Below are 10,631 nucleotides of genomic sequence, written 5' to 3'. Positions count from 1 at the left end.
ATCTTAATATTGAGTATATCATATCTACCAAAAAAATAGATTTGAATTCATTTTGTAGGTAAAGTTTTACTTACATATTTATTTTAAAGTTAACTTAAGTATATACAGCCTGGCTCCCAAAAGGACCTTAAATAAGGACTTTAAATAAGTACCAAATCTAAAACAACCACAACTTCACCTACAAAATGATTTAAAACCTAATTTTTTGTGCATATGATCTACTAACCATAAATAACATCTCTACAAAAATTCAACTCGTTTGATATTCTCTAACTTATATAAAAATTGTTGTCCACTTTGAAAAAATATTTAACGGTCTAGAATGTCTAGTTTTTGCAATCATCTTTTGCCAATGTTAAAAATTGTCAAACGAGTTGAATTTTTGTAGAGATGTTCTGTCACACCCCGAATTTCGATAAATCAGATAATATAAATGATATCCGACTCCTCGATATCCGAGATGTGACACCAAACTCAAAACCCAATCTATATCATAACCCTTAATGAATAATAATACATGCGGAAAACAAATACAATAAAATACTCAAAACAATCCACTCATCATTATGAATACTTGTGGTCAGAATAAGTTACAAACTTCTTCACTTAATAATTTGGAAAAATAAATTAAACATATGTCCCCAACCAATTCCACTACATCTCTGAGGAAAAATGAAACAACATCTTATTGAAAATAAATGCTAACATCAATCACGAGCAGCCCGCCACCTTCTCGAACATCAGCTAACCCTGTCCAGGTTGATCGACTATGTTCATATAAGAACACACCCGATTAGCAAACATGCAAATCGGGTCAACATTATAAATAATGTTGGTATGAGTAGCCTTAGAAAAACCATTTAGACATACATAAAATTTCATTCTTTACATGGCAGGTAGTTCCTCCCTCGAGGCGCCTTAGCTTAAGGTAGTTAGTTCCTTCATAAAGGCACCTTAGCTTCTAACTATGAGTAAATAACTTATAGCATCCTAATACTTACCGTTATGCATGCTCTATCACAGAGTGGGTCCTCTCTGCAAGAATAATTAGTTTAACCCACTCTCCTGCAAAGCAATTTGTGATAATCATATTATAAATTGAAACTTAACTTGCTAACCACACCAAAGGGAATAGTAACATATCCGTAACATTTATCAAGTGTCCCTAATAATACGTCGTCTCTATGTTTTACCTAGTTTTCCTGGCTACCACAATCGCTACCCAACGCCGAACATGTACATCCACATGCCTCCCCTTACATAATGAACCACTCCGTGCGTAACTACCCTGAGCGGGATGCCGCACAACAGGTAAATCCTCACACGGAAGCAATTATGTAAGTAATGCCACTATTCGGCATAAAATATTGCGCATCATCGTTCTATTTTGCGAACGGAATAATCAAGCCACTATTCGGTTTGCGAAGGGGCCCGAAAGGCCATTCGGATTAACCAAACGCCCGGAAGGGGCCGCTCAGGCCATTCGGATTAATCAAACGCCCGGAAGGGGCCAAATCACATGAGTTGTGGTAGCTAGGTTCTAGGATTTTCGTTACGTAGTTTATTCAAGGGTATATATATACACCGTAAAATCTCTCATTCTTCACGTGCCAATATTTACACAAGATCAATGTCAAATCTATATTAGATACTGACAAACAAGTTTATACAAGAGTCACCCACATCCTATCATCGGATGGGTCCATAAATTCCATCTATAACATTTTTGGAAAAAGTCAACGGGTCAACAGTCAACGGTCCTAACCGGTGGTCATTTCTCCCGGTCCTCACCCAAACCCATATTTAAAAAGAGTTCAAACCTTGGTCCTAAGCAACTAGCTAAACTGACCCGGTTTAACCCGGCCCATAACTGATCTGGCCCAACTAGAAATCTCAATTCTAACTAGATCCCATGCAACCCAATTCAAATTTTAGGACCAGCCCACCTAAATCTTGTAAACCGCCCAACCAAAACTAACGAGGGTCCGCCCACTAATTAGTCCTAAGTCCCAAAACTAAACAAATGACACGGACTGGATCGCTCTCATGGGTCATCCCTTCCAGCAGACAACAGCCGCTCCTTCCAGCCACCCCAAAAAGCCTTCACACACCACCCATTAATAACCCAAATAAAAATTATGTGGGTGAAAAACCCAATACTTTTATTTCACCACTCAACCACCGATTTTCAGTTTTAAAACACTTCAAAATTCTTAGATCCGACCGCCCTTAGTGTTCTTGGAGCTTTTCCAACCCCCACAAACTCTCTACTACCACCATACCTCAACCCAACAACCCACAATACCACAAAACAGTTCAAACACGAGAAAATAAATTCACAAACAAAAATTTCAAGATGCTTGAATGGCGAAAATGGCGTTTTTTTGACAGAGGAGGAGGTTAGGGGCTCAAGGCCTCCCCTCCCCACCACCTAATGGTGTTGACAGTAATACCAATCTACTAAGGTTTTAAACATTCATATAAAGGATACTCTTTGAAGAGAAAAACAGGCGAAAACCAAATATGAAAACGAAATATGAATGCGAGCAGTTTTTTTTATATTGGACGTCATAGTTCAACTCGTGTCCATAAACGGAAAAAACCAAAATAAAACTACTCACCTCGTGTTATCGGCAACAGAAAAATATCGAAGAAAGAAGAGAGAACCAATCCCAGCTAGCTCGCAAAAATCCCGTTCTTCTCCGTTTTAAGTTTGTGTGTGTTGTCTGTGGTTTTTCCAGAAAAACAAGTTTCTCCGGAGACACCCTATATTCTCCTTAACTTCCAAATTACTAAGTATTCTTATATCCTAACTATGGAAACATTATTTCTATTAACAGTATCATATATATTATGTTCCTTAAGTTAATAACTTGTTTCCTTTTTATTTAAAGCTTACCAAAAATTAAAGATAAATTACCCCCATTCAAAATTCAAAATGCTAGTTTCCTATCTTATCATTATTCGAAATTTCTATTTAGTATTCCCTCCTTAACTATTTGGTATTCCACATGCTAGCACGTTGACCAGAAAATACAGTCAAATACAGAAAATATTAAATATTGGTACGCAGATAATGTAAATATAAAATAGGGGTCTTACATGTTCTTTATGGTAGCAGATCATATGCACAAAAGATTAGGTTTTAAATCATTTTGTAGGTAAAATTGTGATTGTTTTAGATTTGGTACTTATTTAAGGTCTTTTTAGGAGCCGGGCTATATATATATATACGGGTTGGCTAGGTCGACAACAAAATTTCGCCCATTGGATCAAAACAAATCAGATCAAGATTAAACCGTTGGATAATGTTTAAATAAAAAAAAAATCAAAACACCCAAATATATCTAAACACCTCTCATGAAGGGTTTTCTCTTTTCAATTTTCTCCGAATCTAAACCCAACACCTCCAAATTCAACACCAAAACACCCCCAAATTCAAACCGAAAAGTTAGATTTGCCGTTCTCCCTTCTCCAAATTGAGAAAATCAAGCACAAATTGGAAGAAGGTATGTATTTTGTTGATTTTGAATTTTTTTATTTTCGATTTTAATGAAATGGTTTCGGTTTCTCTGTTATTTCTGCTAACTTTTAAGCTTTGTTTTGCTTCTGTAGTAGAATATCTGCTTCTGTGAGTTTTGAACAAGTTGGTATAATGGCTGAAGAGAATAAGAACAAGAAGTTTGATAGTGATAGTGGGTATCAAACTTCTTGGTGTGTCGTGGGTGAGAGTGCTCTATTTGGTTGGTGAGTTGATAAATTTTGTTCATGCGTGTCGTGGGTCGAATGTTTTATATTGTTATTTGTTTGGACTTTGGACTTACATTTTTAATGTTTGATTGTTTCTAGCCTACTGTAACTAGGGAAATTCAGTCACCTATGGGGGTGGCTTCAGTTGAGTTTATTGATCAAAGAGAGCCTTTGACGGTTAGTGTCTAGAAATTTTTATACTTTGTATTATATAGTTTTGGTGTTGAACTTAAGGGTGACGAGTTCGCGTATCGACACATAATTTTTATTATTTGGATATTTTTGGTACTGTGTATTATGGAATTTAGCTCGAACAGTAGAGCGCTTGAGAATGCTAGTGGATCTCCACTACATCTTAAGAGATGGTGGTTCAAGTCCACCAATATCCATTAGTGCTAGTGGGTTGTTGCGGATACAATGTGATGATTGTGTTGTTAACGTTAGGATCATATGATAAGTATTAAGTTTTGCATCATATTGCATATTTTATTGTGGGATGGTAGTAAGATTGCATGAGTGAGATTTGACAATTATGACAGTTATCTTCTCTGTTTCGGAGCAAACCCAATCTTTAATTTTAAAGTGTAGGTGTGTAGCTACGTTACTCTGTAACAAGAAGTGTCTTCATTACAATTTTGTTTCCACGGGGTTCTGTGGTTGAGGAAGACGATCTTTGTTGATTTGAAGGTGGGGGGTCTGCAGAGGATTGTCGCAGCAACAAGAGTTGGAAAAGCAACAGATTGAGTTGTCTCTGGGTCAGAATATGAATGTGGATGAGCAACAATACCGAGAAGAGGATTCTATGGACTATCAAGAATGCAAACAAGAACCCGGAAGTCCGACACTACCGAAAAGAGGATTCTGTAATATATCATCAAGCAACTGTTTTCCTCCATCAAATACATTCATTGCTGCAAGGTTCAAAGCTCCTCCCACTGCCTTGTGCAAGTTTGAATCATTAGAAAATGAAATAGTCCCACCTTTCTCAAAGAATGCTTTCACTGCATTAGCAATTATCCATACAGTATCATAAGCATATAGACCATAATGATTCAATCCTATAGTTCCATTACTCAATTGGCTCCACCTAAAGAAGAAAGACTTCTTCTTTTCGGAAGGAGGTGTCACGCCCCGAGACCCAACACACACATCCCGAGGACGAGGAGTGAATCTCGAGGCTGACACCCTCCCAATTCTAACGAAATTTCGGCAGAGTTTCCTGTGTTTAATCGACATTTCGTATACAAAAAAACCTGTCATAAAACCTGGACATCACAAAATACCCATCCAACAACCATATATATATATCCAAAATCCACTTTCTAAACAACCGAGATGTATATACACATATCCACAAAAGGTTTAAGGTAACTATTACTCCAATACATCGTTTATTACATCAAAAGGAGCGGAGCTCTCTATATATACAACCAAAATGACTAGACTATCTCTATACAACCCAAAATATGAACTTGACTCTGTCCTCGTCAAGCATAAGGGAAACCACCCAAATCCCCATAACCATCATCCTCGGTGGTAGGGAAAGTCTCCTCTGCAACGGGCTTGGCTGAAATGTTAATGTAGGATGAGCAAACAACTATGCCCAGTAGAAACGCACATAACCAATAAATAGTTTACTTATAGAAAACATTTAAAACATGCAGGGTTTCCATAAAGTATTCAAATATCGTGACTATATATATACATCACTAAGTAGCAGAAATCATTTCGACATGCTTCCTTGATATACAAAATAGAGTTTTTCACAATCATCATACAACTATTGTGGCCGCTGCATCCTATTAGAATGGTGAGGGTATGCGGTACCGGCCCGGCCCGATCCGCGAGGCAATCTCGGTTAAGTATTCCAGTGTGAACCATGCACCGTTGTTTTCCTGATTTTACTGGCAGGGAGCTGAAATGCCGTTGTCACCTAACTTACGGTGACCACGACCCCCATACTGGCTGTCACCTAACTTACGGTGGTCAACCGTTCGACGACTGCAGACTGCTCAGGATCCTGACATACATCCAGGAGTAGACTAAACTCTCACTCCTCGCGTCTAAACCTCATCGAGGTAACATGTAACCTCACACAAGCTAAGCACCATACAACGTGACACATACAAGCATGGTTATCTAGAAAAGTAGAAAGGGAATTCCCGGACTACATCCTGTGATGCATCCTTTTAAAGGTGGCCCACCACCTCGAAAGGTGTACCCCACAGTTGGAATCCTAGAGCGAACTGCCGTCTCCGGAAATGCGACAACAGTTCCTTCTTTATAGGAATTCACCAATTCTTTTCCAAATCCCCCTCGTGATAAGCATAGTAATATATATATACTCGTATTACCGGTTATTTCAAAATACTATAATTATATATATTTAGTTTTCCTTTTAAATTGTTGATTCTGTAGGTGTGAGTTCCTGGATTTTCCACAATCGAGTAAAAACAACCTATGACTCCCAAACGGGCCAGTCATAGTAAATAACAACCGATGATTCCCAAACGGCGAATTATCGTAAATAACAACCATCCCGGGAGCAATCCAGAACCTCACACCTAGTTACAAACAACCGGGTAATCCTTACCCGCATTACAAAATCCATCTCTCTGTCTCCTTACTGAGACAAGAGACGAGAACCCTTCCCAAAACCAGTTTTACTCTTTTAACAAAGAAAATAAATCCCCACTACCCCGATTTCGCAAACTCATTTTTCACACAAAAGCTATCCATATATTTAGTTTATATCGCGGAAAAATGCAAATGCAAAACATGAATACCATATATACATGCATGGTTGATACGCAAACTATCTCTTAACAATTTAAACAAATCAAATCCAGCATGAAAATAAACATGCTATATATTGGTATGTAGGTTCCTACCTTAGCAAGCTCCGTTCTCCTCAAGCCCACTTAACCGAATCAAGCCCGCTTAGCCGAATCCACTCGTAATTCCTCCTATAACATCATATACACACACGTCGGTTATTAGAATTTATCCACTAACGAGAAATTCTTATCTAACGCAAGCCGAGAAGAAATCTCGACGTTACGAATTTGGTTTCGTAGCTAACAGAGCTACAGGCCATTACTAGCACTATTCCTCTGACAGGTCTCTATAGGCCTTTATGCCCGCACTACTCATATCTATCAATTCCACTAACGATTACGATTTTTCCCCAACTCTAACTACAAACAAATTCCACTCTTCACTTCACATTAATTCTAACAATAAACTCGGTGGGTGCTTCTTCTCCTCCACTCAATAACCAACATGAAATGCTCAAAATGGAGTGAATATATATAATTCTTACCGAGTCAGTAAGAACCGCTCCTTTAGCTTGCTTCTTCACCAATATTGCTCAACTCTAGCTTCTCCAACTGCTACTGCCGAAATTAAACTTCCCCCTACCATTATTTTTAGTAATACATCACAAGCTGTCGATATAAGTTTAAAAATTTGTTTGAAATGAAATTAAACTCACCCGGCAGCGGCGGTACGACGAAATTCCAATCAATTTGAATCTTCACGCTTGGTTTAAGTGTTACTAAGATAGGGTGTGAAGAATTGTTGGTTTGGATCTATTGAATTTGGGCGAATTGGGTTTCTCTCTCCTAGGTTTTAGTGGTTGGGCGAAATTGGAGAAGAAAAGAAATTGGTGCGATTTGATTTGGGCGATTTTTTTCTGTTTCCGCGATTTCGTTCTATTTTGGTGCGATACGTTTGTTTGTTTGTTTGTTGTTGTTGTTTTTTTTTAGGCCCAAGCCCAATATGTCAAAATTAGGCTTAAAGTCCTAATTCACTCCTAACCACTAACTCATTTGACGTCGCGTCGTAATTATTTTTCCGGCCCATCTCACTAATCTTTAATCTCCTACATTCTATCTCACCGCGGCTATAACGATACCCCACTCATGCATGTAAGCGGTTAACTCGTGCCAGCTTCGAACACATAAAACCGCTAACCGATATTTTTGGTCAAATTTTCGTATGTGAGTTACTTACCTAACGTGGCTTATGAGTCGAAGTTAAGTTTCATTAAGTTACGTACATTTGAAATATAAACCCGACCGACCAATTACATAAATGACCCTAGGTTAAATATGAAATTTACAAAAATACCCTTAGCGATAATTTGAGTCTTTACAGGAGGTGTATGAGGACGTAGTGTAAGAACTCCCTGGAGTGATCTTCCGACATTTGGAGAAAGAGGAGATTTAGAATCCAAAACAATAGATAGCCATGTGGTAGCTATCCACACATATCCAGTATCTATCATTCTAAGATGTTTTGCGATATCAAAAACCATCAGACCTGAATTGGAATAAGTATGTACGACAATAATACGTGATTCCATCAATGCCACTTTAACCAATGCGTCTATAATTTCAGCTTGAGTTGCTCCAGGATCAGGGGGCCCGGGCAGCACTGCTTTGTAAGATATTCTACAACGTCGATTTGCAAGTTTATCCCCTAATGCAGAGATACCATTCTGCCCATGATCATCATCAGTGTAGATTGCAATTACTTCTCCCCAACCGTAGTGCATTATGATAGCAGCAATGGCAGTCATTTGGAAAGCATCACTTGGCGAAATCTGAAGAAAGAACGGGTACTGAAGTGCATAAAGGGTGGGATCTGTGGCTGTGAAAGACAATAGTAGAACCTGGAGCTCATTCACAACATGTGACAGTACATGAGCCATTACAGAAGCTTGGGGACCAATAATGGCCACGGTATCAGTTTCCATGAATTGCAAACCTGTTTGTTAATGAAATTCGTATTAAAAGATTGACTAAATTATCGAAACAAAAATATTGGGCCTCACTATCAAGAACATTACAACAAACAATATAAAGACCACATATCCCAAGGTTTACTGGAACTCCCTGAAGGGAACCTCCTCTATTACTATATTCAGCTATTACTATATTCAGTCCAATACCATATTTTCCCGTAGGAGAAACCAACAGAGAGAAGACAAAGAGTTACTCAAACCAAATTACCTCCAATTATGCTGAGAAATCCACTGAAGTTGGAGTCATGAACTGTAATATTTAGCTTGCTTCCACCAAGAAAATTGGGATCAGAATTTACATCATTAACAGCAGCTTCCATAGTGATTTTTGAAACTTGTCCATTGATTGTACTTGTCACAGTCCAAATTTCTAAACAATTAAAAAAAATGAATATTTGAAATATAAATATCTCAAACATCACTTGGTTCAATTGTCTAAAAACTCAGGCTATGACGGGGGTGGATACAACACATGTCAAAACCTAAAACCCACATCATAAAGAATCTTAACAACAAAAATAATCTCCAAAATTCTCTTAATTACTTTATAAAAAGTCTATCTTCCGTCCCAATAAAACATCAAACCACTCTAAGAATAACAAGTCTTCAACATCATATTTTCATGTCATATGAAAAGAAAACTACGTTATTACATACTTCCAAAAGATCAGACCTAATAAAAGAACTAACGGACTGCTCTAGATCAAATCCAAATCAAACGCCGCGGTTCCACTGCATTCCACCTATGTTCCCAAGAACACACCCACGTTGCCAAAACAAAGCAAACATGAGTCAGCAAAAATGAAATTTGCTGGTATGAGTAGACTAACCATATGTAAACCATTATCATACTTTGATTATCCAAACAATCACTTTATATTTTCCCATAACTTAATCATTCTCAGCTTGGAAGACAGGTAGTTCCGTCATTTCAACCGGCATAGTTTCTTCCCAAGCAAAACTTCCATTATATTAACTCATTCTAATAACTCGTTTTAATATCTAAACCATTGAATTTAAAACTTACCGATATCCACTGCTGTATAAGGGTAGGACCGCGTCCCTGCACAAAATATTATTAAGTCCTACCCTCATGCAAAAGAAAGTTAGAACTTCTATATAACATATGTAGATATTATATTAGGTATTCAAAAGTAAACCCAAACACTCGCATAATCAAAGAATACAACTAACCCGCAAGACGAATACCTTAGTTCCTCTCTAGGGCAGTCCAAACAATCTGGTCATTCATGGCACATTCAATGAATACCCAGGTCATTCATGACACATTCAATGAATACCTCTATATAACGCTAACGGGCCATTTATGGCACATTCAATAAATACCCACCTAACATATGACATCAACAGTCATAAAACTCAATTCCAAAACTTGAGGCGTGAAAAGTTCTAAAAGAGGTGGTAAATTGGTTTACGCATTATTGAACTTTATTGTATATATCATTTCAGAGAACGAAAAAGTATCTTGATTCATGTATTTGGTTTATGCGTTATTAATTAGATTAATGTCTAAGTGTCATAACGTTACATATCATAAAAATTGAAATATCACATAGTAGTTAATACACATACACACGTATATATAACGGTCTTAGCCTAAAGCTAAACATGCTAATAGCCCTAGACCTATCCTAATAACCCAAATCATAATTCGAGTTAAAAGGTCAAATTGGGTCAACTGGTCAAAGTCAACCCTGGTCAAAAGTCAACTATGGTCCTAAACCGATTAGCTAAACTGACCAGGTTAAATAACTTAAGCCTTAACCCGGCCCATAAACTGGTTAGGCCCACCTTGAAATATCTATCATCAAAACGGATACTATGGACCCGACCAATTAAAACTTAAAATCGGCCCAAAACAAAAGTTGAATTTCGGCCCAACAAAAAAATGAACAGGACGTTCTCCTTCTTCTTCTTCCTCACCGCTCGTCAACTCCACCTATTTGGCCATCACAAACCACCAACCTAACTTCAATTTAAAACCCACGGTTTCACTCCTTAGAAAAAACCCAAACTGCCGATACCTTAAATTCTCAATTTCGTTATACTGTAA

At 37.7% G+C, this 10,631-nt stretch overlaps 1 long non-coding RNA gene and 1 pseudogene across 2 annotated transcripts; one reads left to right on the top strand and one right to left on the bottom strand.

Annotated features, from left to right (window-relative positions):
- Positions 1-3,375: 3,375 nt before the first annotated feature.
- Positions 3,376-3,823, top strand: LOC147518295 (uncharacterized). The gene is made up of 2 exons (XR_015214031.1): positions 3,376-3,509; positions 3,616-3,823. It is a non-coding gene; the product is annotated as an uncharacterized LOC147518295 (long non-coding RNA).
- A 737-nt stretch (positions 3,824-4,560) lies between these two features.
- On the bottom strand, positions 4,561-8,903 carry LOC147518294 (glutamate receptor 3.1 pseudogene; annotated as a pseudogene). Its single transcript, XR_015213112.1, has 3 exons — positions 8,766-8,903; positions 7,882-8,520; positions 4,561-4,751 (listed from the first exon to the last, which is right to left on the bottom strand). The product of XR_015213112.1 is annotated as a glutamate receptor 3.1 pseudogene (transcript).
- Between the last annotated feature and the right edge of the window lie 1,728 nt (positions 8,904-10,631).

This window comes from Coptis chinensis, chromosome 2, assembly GCF_015680905.1.
Source record: "Coptis chinensis isolate HL-2020 chromosome 2, ASM1568090v1, whole genome shotgun sequence".
Classification (NCBI taxonomy): Eukaryota; Viridiplantae; Streptophyta; class Magnoliopsida; order Ranunculales; family Ranunculaceae; genus Coptis; species Coptis chinensis.
Note: the sequence above shows the minus strand (reverse complement) of the source record. Positions and strands in the feature narration are given on the sequence as shown.